Below are 12,952 nucleotides of genomic sequence, written 5' to 3'. Positions count from 1 at the left end.
TTCAAAAATTCTGTTTTGATCAAGAAGAAACTGAAAACCCAGTGAGTTTCAGTGACTTAATATCACACAGATAGTTAGTGGATAGGATGACTGCCGAGAGGTAGAAGTCAGGAGTGTTATCTCTCTGTCTATGCTGTGAAATGTAAAAAATATAGACGCTATATTCATTTGTAAAATTAAGAAGTGAAATTATGAATTGACTCGAAAGAAAAATCATTTTCTACCTCATTGCAGATTAGATCAGAGAAAAGGAGTATGGAAATCAAACTTTGATGACTGAGTCTTTTTTTTTCATGGGCTTAACAAATTGCCTCCAGCTCCAGACTGTTCTTTCTGTCATTTTTCTCCTGGTTAATCTTGTTACTCTTCTGGGAAACTTGGAGATGATCACTCTCCTTTGGGTAGATTCCCAACTCCAAACCCCCAAGTACTCTTTTCTCAGACACTTGTCATTTGTAGATGTGTGTTCCTCTTCTGTCATTGGTCCCAAGATGTTGACTGACATCTTTATGGAGAAAAAAGTCATCTCTTTCTTTGGTTTTGCTGCCCAGATCTGGTTTTTCAGTCAGTTTGCAGTGACAGAGTGTTTCCTCCTGGCTTCTATGACATATCACTGGTATATGCCCATCTGTAAGCCCTTGGTGAACACACTCATTATGTCCCAGCAAGTCTGTGTGCAGCTGGTGGTAGGGCCTTATACCATGGGTCTTGTAAGTGTGACCCATACAACTTTTGCCTTTCGCCTACCTTACTGTGGTCCAAATATCATCAATCACTTCTTCTGTGACCTTCTTCCTGTTCTCTCCCTGGCATGTGCAGACACACAGGTCAATATATTTTTACTTTTCATCTTGGCTGGAGCTCTGTGAGTACTCAGTGGCGTGATCATCTTGGTCTCCTACACGTACATCATGATCGTCATCCTGAGGATCCATTCTGCTGATGGGAGACAGAAAGCCTTCTCCACCTGCTCTTCACACCTCCATCCTTTATGGGACACTATTCTTTACCTATGCACGTCTGAGTTCCAGTTTCTCCCTGGATATTAATAAAGTGGTTTCTGTGTTCTACACAGCCGTGATTCCCATTTTGAAGCCACTTATTTGTAGCTTGAGAAACAAAGAGGTCAAGGATTCATTCAGAAGGACATTTGAAAGAAAGAAGTTTTTTATGGGTAAATAAACGAGAACATCATTTTTACTACAGATTGAGATGTAGTACATTATAGGAGAAAGAACATGGGGCTGGGAAATGGGAATCCTACATTGAGGTTGAAATTCACTACTACTCTGTATAATTGACAAGCCATGAAACAGCTTTATCTTACAATTTTCTCATTTGCTTTTCTCATTTCTAAAGTAACAGCAGTGAGATTTCTAACTTTAAACTGTGATAAGTGGATTATAGAACCCTAAAGCTTTAGAAAATATTTTTAAGCTTTTGTGACTAGGAAGTGAGAGGTGCTTTGTTACAGCTGAAATAAATGGAAAAATATTAACCAATGAATTTAAAAGTACCTCTGCTTTGTTTTAGAAGATGGTGAGGTCTCTTAATGTCTGCAAGCTTGATCTATTATAAAGGGTATAAGCCTGGTAGTATGTAACCATAGTATTTTCTAATAATACCTTCATGGTTGTAGCAGACATTCGACAAAGACTTCTATGTTCACTGTACTTTCTGCCAACAGTAACAACTTGGGATTTTTCACTCTAAGAGTGTGTATTATGCATGTAAAATGCAGAATGCATTACAGTTTTTGAATATAAGGGTAGTTATTACTGTTGCTATTTGAATGTTATGTTGTAAGGCAAGAATTCTCATTTTATAGATGATGAGTATGATAGCTAAGAAGAATCAATGTATTGCCCATGACCTCATAATTATAATATAGAATTATATATAATATCCTCCTATCTTTCCTTTTTGAGCATAGCAAACCAAAGAAAAAAAAACGAGGGGGTGGAGCATTTGCCTTGTATCTAATTAAGACTCACTCAGAGTTTTACCACCTTCTCTTGAAAGTCTTCTTTAAAACACATTTAATTTTAGTCCACTGCTTTCGAAGAGTGTACATTGTCTCTAATCCTCTAGAATTTTTCCCCCATGTTTCTTCATCATCCTCTCTGCCAGTGGGGGTGTCTGTTTTGTCTAAGACTCAGGACAAAATATAGCGACATGCCATTCAGTAAGAGTGAAAAAGAGTCAAGGATTGCAACGGGTAGTTATTTTAACAAATTTTTACATGTGCCCCTTATGTGCCTGACCCTTCATTGGGTGCTATTCATATTGAGAGGATATGTTCTTATGAAAGTTACAGGCCGTGGAAGTAGAGAGACAAGCCAACAAACAAACAACATAAAAATTAATTACACATCTGTGCTGATTTCTGTGACAAAAACAATCCAGGAATGAAGGTAGATTATAAAAGTATGTACAGAAATAGTGGTAAGAAAAAGCCTCTGCCAAGAGTGTAGGAGTTGGGAATGATGACGGAATTCTGTTTTATGTTATTGCTTTCCACAGAGTGTGGATATCATGATTTTGATCATGAAAACTAGTAAACAGTCCTGCTCAAATAAGTAACAGGATTTTCCAAAACAGAGGGCAACAATTGAAAGCTAATTTGTTCTGATTCTTAAGATATTTTTCTTCAGTCCATTATATGATGTAGGTTTTGGGAGTGGAGAAGATTAAAAATAGGAGGACATTATGTAATGTTTTGGGGGAGAAGGAATTTACTATGAGCTATAAGAGTGATTAAAAAAGATCTCTTTTGAAAATAAATTAAAATACCTGTCACCTTTTACTAGGTGACTCTTTGTTGCCTACATTTATAAGATGTCTCTATGCACTTTATGATATGTTAATTGTGTTCTGTTTCTTAGTCATTTAAAGTCACCATGAACTATGCAAACAAAACAAAACATGACAAAAACTAGGGCAGATGTTCTTGGTAATCTTAAACAGTGTCATTTTGTGTGTGTCTCTCTCTTCCCCCTACTCTCTTTCCCTCCCTTCCTCCTTCCCTCCTTTCCTCCCTTTCTTCCCCCCCCCTTCCTAATTCCCTTCCTTACTTCTTTCCTTCCTTCCTTCCTTCCAATTGCTATTTGGGGCACACTGTTTTACAATGTTGTGTACACCAACTGGTGGCTACGTCTGTGGGATTTCTGCAGTCAAGTCTGGGTTCTTATTTTGCATTTATAGTTCTATTTCCTCAGGCTGAAGTAGTGTTTTAGTTCAGTCTTTATCTCATCTAAGTCTCTGGTCAAATATCATTTATCAAAGAGACTATCTCTACCTCTGTACTTAACTCTTTACAACTCTCTGCTCCTATTACATCCCAACATTTACCTTTTACCTCATTTTTTGAAATATGTAAAAACACCAAAGTATTATCTATTTACTTGTTTGCTTTTGTGTGTCTCTCCCTGTAGAAGATCCATGAGAGAAGGATGTTTATGTTCACTGCTTTGTCCATAACTACACAATCTCACTTGTAATAGGTGCTCAATATATATTTGCTAATGAAACAATAAATATTATATAGTCAACATTCTTTATTTCATGGACATTGTATTTAGACAGACATATATTCAAGTATCAGTTCTGGTCATGTTTCCTTGGATGAATAGCTTACCTGAAATGGAAAAATGCATCATAATTGAATAAATATACATTCATATGCACACATATAGCTTAATATGCAGTTTTGCATGCAATTTTAATAAAATTGGTACATTTTAAAGGGTATTTTTAAAATTAATTTTTTATTCCATTTTTCACTGTATGGTAGTTGTAGTAATATGATTTATTGAAGAGACTATCATTTCCCTTTTGTGTATTTTTGGCATATTTGTCAAAGATTAGTTGACTGTATATGTATGGGTATATTTCTGGGTTTGTTATTCTGTTCCTTTTGTCTATGTGTCTGTTTTTAATGTCTGGGCCATACTGTTTTAATTACTATAGCTTTGCAAAATAATTTGAAATCAGGAAGTGTGATGCCTCAAGCTTTCTTTTTCTTTTCAAGATTGCTATGGCAAATTAATTTTTTGTATGTTTCCATACAAATTTAAAGATTGTATTTTTTATTTCTCTAAATTTTGTCATTGGAATCTTGAATTGTATTGGAATGATAAATGGCTTTGTGTACTATGGGCTTTTTGACTTTATTCTGTTCCAGGAACACAGGATATTTTTTATTTATGTATGTATTAATTTTATTCCTTGCTGTCTTATAGTTTTCAGTGTACAGATCTTTCACCTCCATGGTTAAATTTGTTCCTAAATATTTTATTATTTTTATGATATTCTAAATGGGATTATTTTATTTTTTTTTTATTTTTCTTTTTTAAAAAATTTTATTGGAGTAGAGTTGATTAACAATGTTGTGTTAGTTTCAGGTGTATAACAAAGTGAATCAGTTATACCTATACAAATATCCACTCTTTTTTTTAGATTCTTTTCCCATATAGGTCATTACAGAATATTGAGTAGCATTCCCTGTGCTATACAGCAGGTTCTTATTAGTTATTATATATATAGTAGTGTGTATATATCAATCCCAATCTCCCAATTTATCCCCCTCATCCCCTGGTGACCATAAATTTATTTTCTACATCTGTGACTCTGCTTTTGTTTTGTAATTAAGTTCATTTGTATTCTTTTTTTTTTTTTTAGATTCCACATATAAGCCATATCATATGATATTTGTCTTTCTGCGTCTGACTTACTTCACTCACTATGGCAATCTCTAGATTCATCCATGATACTACAAATGGTATTATTTTGTTCTTTTTTATGGCTGAGTAATATCCCATTGTATATATGTACCACATTTTCTTTATTCATTCTTCTGTTGATGGACATTTGGGTTGCTTCCATGTCCTGGCTATTGTAAGTAAATAATGCTGCAATGAACATTGGGTTGTAAGTACCTTTTCAAATTATGGTTTTCTCCAGATATATGCCCAGGAGTGATATTGCTGGGTCATATGGTAGTTATATTTTTAATTTTTTAAGGAACCCCCATACTATTCTCCATGGTGGCTGTAACAATTTACATCCCCACCAACAGTGTAGGAGGGTTCCCTCTCCATACCATCTCCAAAAAAATTTATTGTTTGTAGATTTTTTGATGATGGCCATTCTGAATGGTGTGAGGTGATAACTCATTGTAGTTTTGATTTGCATTTCTCTAATAATTAGTGATGTTGAGCATCTTTTCATGTGCTTTTTTGACTGTCTGTATGTCTTTTTTGGAGAAATGTCTATTTAGATTTTTCACCCATTTTTTGATTGGGTTTTTTTTTTTTTTTTTTTAATTTTGAGCTGCATGAGCCATTTATATATTTTGGAGACTGATCCATTCTTGATTCCTTCCTTTGCAAATATTTTCTCCCATTCTGAGGGCTGTCTTTTTGTTTTCTTAATTTCTTTTTTCTTAGATAGTTCATTGTTAGTCTACAGAAAAGCAACTGATTTTTTTTTTTTATTTTCATTTGTTATCCTGCAACTTTACTGAATTTGCTTTTTTTTATTTCTTAGTTGTTTGGTAAAGGCTTTAGGGGTTTTTATATATAACATGACACATGCAAACAGAAACAATGTAACTTCTTCCTTTCCAATCTAGAGCTGTTTTATTTCTTTTCCTTGCCTAAATTCTTTTGTTAGGAATTCCAGTACTGTGTTGAATTGCAGTGGTAAGAGTGGGCACTATTACTTTGTTCCTGGTCTTAGAGGAGATGCTTTCAGCTTTTCATTGAGTATGTGGGCTGAAGGCTTGTCATACATGGCTATTCATTTATCTATCTATTTATTTATATTGAAGTATAGTTGATTTATAATATATTAGTTTCAGGTTACAACATAGTTCTTTAATATTTTTATCAATTATACTTCATTTAAAGTTACTGTAAAATATTGGCTATAATCCATGTGCTTTAAAATATACATTCATAGCTTATTTATTTTATGCTAAGTAGTTTGTGCCTCTTAATCCCTACCTCTATGTTGCCCTTCCTCACTTCCTGGTACCCAGTGATAATCATTAGTTTGTTTTCTATATCTGTGAATCTGTTTATGTTTTGCTATATTCATTTGTTTGTTTTATTTTTTAGATCCCACATATAAGTGATATCATACAGCATTTGTCTTTCTCTGTCTGACTTATTTCACCAAGCACAGTATTTTCCAAGGCCATCCATGTTGCTGCAAGTGGCAGAATTTCATTCTTATTTTGGGTAATATTCCATTATGTTTATATATTTCATCTTCTTTATCCATTCATCTGTTGATGGACACTTAGGTTGACTTCTATATCTTGGCTATTGGATATAATGCTGCTATGAACATAGGGGTGCATGTGTCTTCTCAAATTAGTGTTTTTGCTTCCTTTGGATATATACCCAGAAGTGGAGTTGCCAGATCATATGGTAGTTCTGCTCTTAGTTTTTTGAGGAACCTCCATACCATTTTCCATAGTGGCTGCACCAGCTTACATTCCACCCAACAGTGTATTAGGGTCCCTTTTTTTCCAGATCCTCACCTACATTTGTTATTTGTAGACTCTTTGATTATAGCCATTTTGATAGGTATGAGGTGATAGATCATTGTGGTTTGACTTGTGTTTCTCTGATGATTAGTGATGTTGATCATCTTTTCATGTGCCTCATGGCCATCTGTATATCTTCTTTGGAAAAATATCTATTTAGGTCTCCTTCCCATTTTTAATCAGGTTTGTATTTTTTATGTTGAATTATATGAGCTATTTATATATTTTGGTTATTAACCCTTATCACTCATATCATTTACAAATATTTTCTCCTATTCAGTAGGTTTTTCTTTTTTCATTTTATTTTTGATGACTTTTTCCTCTGCTGTGCAAAAGCTTTTAAGTTTAATTAAATCTCAGTTTATTTTTGCTTTTGTTGCTTTTGCTTTGGAGACAGATCCAAAAGAAAATATTGATATGATTTTTGTCAAAGATTCTACCTGTGTTTTGTTCTAGGGGTTTTATGGTTTCCAGTCTTAGATTTAGTTCTTTTATCAATTTGGAGTTTATTTTTGTATATGGTTTGAGAAAATGTTCTAATCTAATTCTTTTACATGTAGCTGTCCAGTTTCCCCTGCACAACTTATTGAAGAGACTTTTTCTCCATTGTATATTCTTGCCTCCTTTGTTGTAGTTTAATTGACCATATGTGCATGGGTTTATCTCTGGGCTCTCTGTTCTGTTCCACTGATCTATGTGTCTGCTTTTGTGACAGTACTATGCTGTTTTTATTACTGTAGCTTTGTACTATAGTCTGAAGTATGGGAGTATGATACCTCCAGCTTTGTTCTTTTTTCTCAAGATTGCTTTTTCTCTTCAGGGTCTTTTGTGGTTCCATACAAATTTTAGGATTATTTGTTCTAGTCCTAGAAAAATGTTATGGATATTTTGATAGGAATGCCATTACATCTCTAGATTGCTTTGAGTATTATGAATATTTCAACAATATTAATTCTTCCAATCCATGAACATGGGATAACTTTAAATTTATTTGTATTGTCCTCAAATTCTTTCATCCATGTCTTAGAGTTTTTAGAACATAGGTCTTTCATATCCTTGGTTAAGTTTTTCCTATATATTTTATTCTTTTTGATGTAATTTTAAATGGGATTGTTTTCTTGGATTCTCTTTGTGATAGCTCCTTACTAGTGTTTAGAAAAGCAACAGATTTATGTATATTAATATTGTATCCTGAAACTTTACTGAATTAATATATTAGTTCTAATTGGTTTTGATACAGACTTTAAGGTTTTGTATATACAGTAACATGCCATCCGTAAATAATGACAGTTTTATTTCTTCTCTCCCAATTTGGATGTCTTTCATTTCTTTTTCTTGTCTGATTGCTATGGCTAGGAATTCCAATACAATGTTAGATAAAATTGGTGAAATTGGGCATTCTTGTCTTGTTCCTGATTTCAGAGGGTGACTTTCTGCTTTTCACAACTGAGTGTGAGGTTAGCTCTGGGCTTGTCATAAATGGCTTTTATTATGTTGAGATATGTTCCTGCTATACCAACTTTGATGAGAGTTTACTCCGATACTATGAAAATACCAGAAAAGTAGCATGAACTACTTTCATAAAACTTTTCTAGTATTTCTAAGAAGTAGGCCCATTAATCTAACAATATAATTTGAAATTTACATAAAGCCATCATGAACTAGTTTTGTGTCTCAAAGATGCTGTCCAAATTTATAGCTATACATTACTGCATAGAAACCACTAATCCACTTTATTTTCTTTCTTTTCTTAAATTTTTATTTTATGTTGGAGTATAGTTGATTAACAATGTTGTGTTAGTTTCAGGTGTACAGCAAAGCTATGTATATATTAACATCCATTTATGGTTCATTATGTCTGTGAGAGTATGTCCAAACCTTCAAGTTACAGTTATCTCTCCATCCTAGTAACTCCTGTACCAGATAGGACTTCACTAGTGCTGCTGTGCTTACAGACTCCTGTTCTGCTTATAATCTCTCTGTAACAGGACTTCATTTGAGATTCTCAGTTCTGCACAGTGCTGAGTATTGGTGCTCATTGTGCAGCAGGTAAAATTCAAAACTTAAATTTCAAAGGGGGGGGGGTTGCAGTACCAAAGGGAGAGTTTTGTTTTCTGTTATTACACTCAACTCAAAGTCCCTAAATTATTTTAAAAAATATCTTCTCTATAGGTCTGGTCTCCTGAGCTTCTTGTTCCTTAAGGGACTTGCCTCCAATTTACACAGTAGTCCTTTAAATGATCTTCTGGTGTGTGATGTGCAAAATTGAGCCAATGACCTCTTTATTAAAGTGCTATTGAAAAACTCAGGTTTCAAGATGGTATCACTATATTGTTTACCTTCCTAGATACCTGAAGAAGCTGAGAATGGTGACAGTCTATATTGTAGGGTAATTCATTTTCATTTCAGGGAATGTTGGTTTTGTAATTAACTTTAACATAAGCAGGCAAGGAGTCTAGGGCATGCTTTTTCAGCCAGGCGAATTAAGTGATTTTAAAATTTCCTTCAGGAGGCCAAATGTGGAAAATTAATTTAGGATCATGGAAAATATCATCTCTAAGTTTACCATGAAGGTTAATTTGGTACAAATAGAATATTTAGTTTGGCCTTTGTTTTAAATGCTCTAACTTGAATGTACATATTGTTTGAATTTTGCACATGGCATAGAGATATAGAAATGTGGTACAAGATTTATGGGCTCATAAAATGTTAGAATTAAAAGGCTTTGGCTTGGGACTTCTCTGGTGGTCCAGTGGTTAGGACTCTGTGCTTCCACTACAGAGATTGCGGGTTCAATTCCTGGTAGGGGAACTAAGATTCTGCATGCCTCGTGATGCAGCCAAAAAAGAGTCCTTGACTTTTCTGGGTCTTTATTTCTGCACTTCACCTATCTGGGTAATATAGGTAGACAACAAACCTCTAGGTCAGCTGACTTGGTTTCCCATGCTACTCATGCCTAGAGTCACATGTATAAATTGTATCATGGATTTTCTGTTTTGGAATCTTTGGAATGGGTATGCCTGGGAGAACATGTATAGTAGGAATTCCACAGTCAGAAACTATTGTTTTCACACAGGATTTCAAGTTGAATAAAAATTTAAAAACATGATTTTCGGGTATATATCTAATTTATTACCTTTGTTTACAAAGGCAACTAGTTGAGATGATATGTGCATATATTGTTTTGTCCTTGTAACATTTTTCATAAAATCTAAACTTGTGACACTTAAAATGCTTGCTTTCATCTTCCTTGATAACAGCTAAAACATATATAAACAGTCTATAATAAGTCTATTTTTAGAAAATTTGAAATTCTTGAAATATTTTGCAGCTAAAGTATAGTTTTTCCAACTAATCTCAAATTCCACCACTTCAAACCTTTTCAAGCTCCATCACCTTTGAGACCAGAGTGGGTGAGTGAGTGAGTGGTTTTTATTTCATTCATTTCCTGTTAAGTAAAACTCTTTTCAAGCTTTCTTACCAGGGGAGAATAGCGTCAGATCTACTGATATTTCTCCTGCTGCACACCCCATTGATATTTTTGTGTCATTATTGGAAACATTTGTGTGAAATTTTGTGTTGTTGGAATCATTATGATAATTCCAAGGTCCAAAATATATGCCTCTCTTCTTCAATTTTCCTTTTCTACCCATTGTATTTATTTTCCCCTCCCTCTTTTCTCATTAAATTTTTTTTCTAAAAACTTTTATCTTGGAAAAAATAAAGATTCAGAGGAAGCTTCAAAATTTTGCAGAGAAGTCCCAGGCACCCTTTACCCAGTTTACCCTAGTGGTTACATCTGATGTAAGTACTGAACAACTCTAGAGTCAGGAAATTGACATTGGTATGTTGTCACATGTGTAGTAGATTTGTTTAACCAACACCACCATCAGGATATGGAAATATTCCATCTCCACAAGATCTCCCTTGTGCTATCCCTTTATAGGAACAGCACTACCCTCCTCACCATTTTTAATCCCTGGCAACCATTCACCTGCTCTCCATCTCTATAATTTTGCCATTTTGTGAAAGTTGTATAAATGGAATCATAGAGTATGTGAACTTTTGAGATCAACCAAAAAAAAAAAAAAACTCAGTCTATTATTCTTGGATCCATCTACATTGTTGCATATATCATATTTTGTTACTTTTTATTACTTTATTCCATGGTATGGATATGCCAGAATTTGCTTAACCCTCCAGCTGTTGTAGGGTATTTGGTTATTTCAGATGTTGGCCTTTATGAATAAAACTTCTATGAAAATATTGTACAAGTTTTTTTTGTGTGTGTGGACATAAATATCTCTTCTCTGGAATAATTGCCCAGAGGTGCCCCTATTGTCCTTAAAATACTTCTATTTCTCATGCAACTAATAGGATCACAATGCTTACTCAATATTTAAGAAATGATTTCTTCTCTGATGGCCTTAAAAATTCAATAGAGCTTGACTAGATTATTTTAGTTTTTTATATATTTATTTATTTATTGCCTGTGTTGGGTCTTTGTTGCTGCATGCAGGCTTTCTCTAGTTGCAGTGAGGGGGGCTACTCTTTGTTGTGGTGCATGGGCTTCTCAGTGAGGTGGCTTCTCTTGTTGCGGAGCACAGGCTCTGGGTGTACGGGCTTCAGTAGTTGCGACATGTGGGCTCAGTTGTTGTGGCTTGTGGGCTGTAGTGTGCAGGCTCAGTCATGGCACACAGGCTTAGTTGCTCTGTGGCATGTGGGATTCCTGGAGCATGGATCAAACCCATGTCCCCTGAATGGGCAAGAGGATTCTTAACCACTGTGCCACCAGGGAAGTCCCAAGCTTGACTAGATTATATGAGTAAATAAACTGCTGATGCGAGGAATATAGGCACCATGGAAATGGAGTCACAGAGGAGACACTGTTGAGGATTTTGATCCCTGTTCCAAAGATAACTTCTCCTGTCTCAGCTTGACCTCCATCTTTAGATTTCAGAAGTTATGTTTTATACAATTAACCATTGTTGTAGAACCTGAGGGAATTGGGGAGGAAGTTACATTCCTAATACTTGTTTACTCTTCATCTGCAGCGGGCATAGTGAATTCTTATAATGCTTTCTTCAATGAAGTATTTCTTAAAATATACTTGATTAACAGTAGATATTTTTTAGAAATATACCTCTTAGAACTCCCTTAGATAATCTCCAATGTTCATTTCCAGATTAAAATTCTGTGATTCCATTCAAAAATCCTTTTTTCCAAGGAGGAAACTGAAGAGCCCAGTGAGGTTTGGTTTAATAACTCATTATCACCCAAACAGTTTGCAGATAAATAGCATGACAACCAGGAGTAGAGCTCAAGAGAATAAGTGCCAGGCTATCCTATTTAATTTCAAAAAATAGAAGCTAAACTTAATGTAAAATTAACAAGTTTTTAATTACAAAATGATTGCACAGAAACAATTTTCTCATCATATCACAGATGAATTCATAGAAATGGAGTACGGAAATGAAATGTTGGTGATTGAGTTTTTCTTTGTGGGCTTAACAAATCACTTCCAGCACCAGGTCATTCTTTTGTGACATTTCTCTTGGTTTATCTTGTCACTCTTCTGGGAAACTTGGGGATGATCACTCTCATTTGGATGGATTCCCGACTCCACACCCCCACGTACTCTTTTCTCAACCACGTGTCCTTTGTGGATGTGTGTTCCTCTTCTGTCATTGGTCCCAAGATATTGACTGACATCTTATGGAGAAAAAAGTCATCTCTTTCTTTGGTTCTGCTGCCCAGATCTGGTGTTTCGATCAGTTTGTAGTGACGGAGTGTTTCCTCCTGGCTTCTATGGCATATCACTGGTATATGCCCATCTGTAAGCCCTTGGTGTACACACTCATTATGTCCCAGCAAGTCTGTGTGCAGCTGGTGATAGCGCCTAATACCATGGGTCTCGTAAGTGCAACCCATACAACTTTTGTCTTTCACCTACCTTACTGTGGTCCAAATATCATCAATCACTTCTTCTGTGACCTTCTTCCTGTTCTCTCCCTGGCGTGTGCCGACACATGGGTCAATATATTTTTACTTTTTATCTTGGCTGGAGCTCTGTGAGTACTCGGTGACATGATCATCTTGGTCTCCTACATTTACATTGTCATTGCTAGCCTGAGGATCCATTCTGCTGATGGAATGCAGAAAGCCTTCTCCACCTGCCCTTCATACCTGATGGCTGTTTCTATCCTTTATGCGACACCCTTCTTTATCTATGTACGTTTGAGTTCCAGTTTCTCCCTGGATATTAATAAAGTGGTTTCTGTGTTCTACACAGCCATGATTCCCATTTTGAAGCCGCTTATCTGTAGCTTGAGAGACAAAGAGGTCAAGGATTCATTCAGAAGGACATTTGAAAGGAAGAAGTTTTTTATGGGTAAATAA

At 35.1% G+C, this 12,952-nt stretch overlaps 2 pseudogenes; both read left to right on the top strand.

Moving 5' to 3' along the window:
- Positions 1–320: 320 nt before the first annotated feature.
- Positions 321–1,182, top strand: LOC130848522 (olfactory receptor 1002-like; annotated as a pseudogene).
- Positions 1,183–12,012: 10,830 nt separating this feature from the next.
- LOC130849841 (olfactory receptor 1002-like) lies at positions 12,013–12,952 on the top strand (annotated as a pseudogene).

Source organism: Hippopotamus amphibius, chromosome 3 (assembly GCF_030028045.1).
Source record: "Hippopotamus amphibius kiboko isolate mHipAmp2 chromosome 3, mHipAmp2.hap2, whole genome shotgun sequence".
In the NCBI taxonomy this organism is placed as follows: domain Eukaryota; kingdom Metazoa; phylum Chordata; class Mammalia; order Artiodactyla; family Hippopotamidae; genus Hippopotamus; species Hippopotamus amphibius.
This window is presented reverse-complemented; position numbering and strand designations above follow the sequence as displayed.